Genomic DNA, 1,932 nt, shown 5'->3' with positions numbered 1-1,932 from the left:
TGAGACATTTTCCCAAAAGCCATGCACTTTGTGAACACTGTAGGTCTTTAGACTGGTCCCGGGTTCAGCATACTTGTGAATGACCTCTAATATATTTGGCAGGGGTTTTGAAATTGTCCGTGCCTTTTAATGTAAAAGAGAACAGTGACATTAACACATCATACCTTTATTGTGCTGTAAGTGATACAGATTGAACAATGTATATTATTATCACATTTTTTTTTTTAAATTACTTGCCTTTCCAAAAACTGAAAAAGTGCAGGTCTTGAAATTTTGAGACAAATTTAAATTAATACAAAGAAAAACAAACCATATGAACATATCTCTTATCCTGAGATCAACCTTGCAATACTGATCAACAATAACATATGAAATGTGAACTCTTCATTTAAGTTTAATAGACTTCAGAAAACATTTTGGGGCACTCCAAGTACTCACACTGCATGATGCGAAAAAATCTTTTTGGTGACTTTTTCTATGCCAACAACATAACAGGTAGCATTTAGATTTTTGGACATACAAGCGCTAACTAGCACAGCCCTTGTTAATGTTTATTTGCTAATAAACTATCTCTAAGTTCTAAATTTTAAAATTCACAGTGCAAATTACTGTAAATAACACTATAGTTAAAAAACACAAGCAATAATTCACTGTGTGTAATACACATTCCCTAATTGATTTATTAATATTAATAATGTTATACTATGTTACATATATATTTTGAGTGTCTCCTCAACCACAAAAACAAGCTGTTAAAGACCGTTGCTCTGAACGGACTTTACAATCATTATCACAATCACCATGACTTGAAAGAGTCATTGTGTCAAGCCAATGAAAGATTAAATTCTGGTAATACCCATGTGCAAATCGTTGCTTAAAAGAGAATTTATGACCTTATGTGACAAAAACATTTTTGTAAGATGAGTTATTTATCATGGTGAACAGTGTTACTTATTCTGTTTTTTGTTTTTTTTTACAAGTAATGCAACCAAACATTGATTTTGTTTTAACGTATTTGTTCGTACTACAAAATGCTACGTATTTTTCAATTATCTCAATGTGTTATCACTTCTTTTTCTCAATGAATATATATATTTAAGAAAAGATACAACATCAAAAGTCAAAGGGCTGAGCAGTTTTCACTAAGCTTAACTGGAGGGTGTTACTTTTAAATGTACGCCTAAGAGTACAAAATCTAATCTTCGGTATATGTTATATTTCTATATATGCTCTCTATTGGTTAGTATATCAACATTATTGAGGTTTTCAAATTCTAAAAATTATGATTTTAGACACATTTCTGGACGAAGACTATATACAAAGCGCAAACAATCTAAAACAATTTTCTCTAATTAGACTGAGGAAAATAACTGGCATTAAATGGCTAGAATGTTCTCGTTTCCTGTTAATAGTCCCATTTTTAGTGTTAATTACTCACCTTTCCATTTTATTGTTGGTGGGTAAACCGAAAATTTTTGTCCACGTAGGCCTCGATGAAAAGTTCAGTGTACTAATAATAATTATATGTAATGACAGCGTAACCACATATAAACGTTTCCTGTCGCAATGAAAGCTACGTTATCTGTCCGTGCGACGCAACAACTCCATAAATACCGAAAGATCAAAAGTGGGTTGGCTCTATGTCATGTGACTCTTGTCCCACACATCAGTTTGCAGTGAATTAACAAATAATACTAATTTAATTCTAATAATGAAGCAAAAACGAAAAAATTTTAAGGCAATGTACGACCTTGTTATTTCATGTATAAAAGATGTGATTAAAGACTTTCATATAAATTATGAGAATTGAAAGTTGTTTTTATACTTCTAAGACTACTATTACTTAGAGTGACGTGAAAATTAACGAACAAGAAGGAAAATATTATTTTCTATTGAACAAGTGAGTTGAATTAGATTTTCAATGTTTTTGCA

The sequence above is a fragment of the Pundamilia nyererei genome, unplaced genomic scaffold (genome assembly GCF_000239375.1).
Source record: "Pundamilia nyererei isolate P.nyererei 1_Seehausen unplaced genomic scaffold, PunNye1.0 scaffold00017, whole genome shotgun sequence".
NCBI classification, from domain to species: Eukaryota; Metazoa; Chordata; class Actinopteri; order Cichliformes; family Cichlidae; genus Pundamilia; species Pundamilia nyererei.
Note: the sequence above shows the minus strand (reverse complement) of the source record.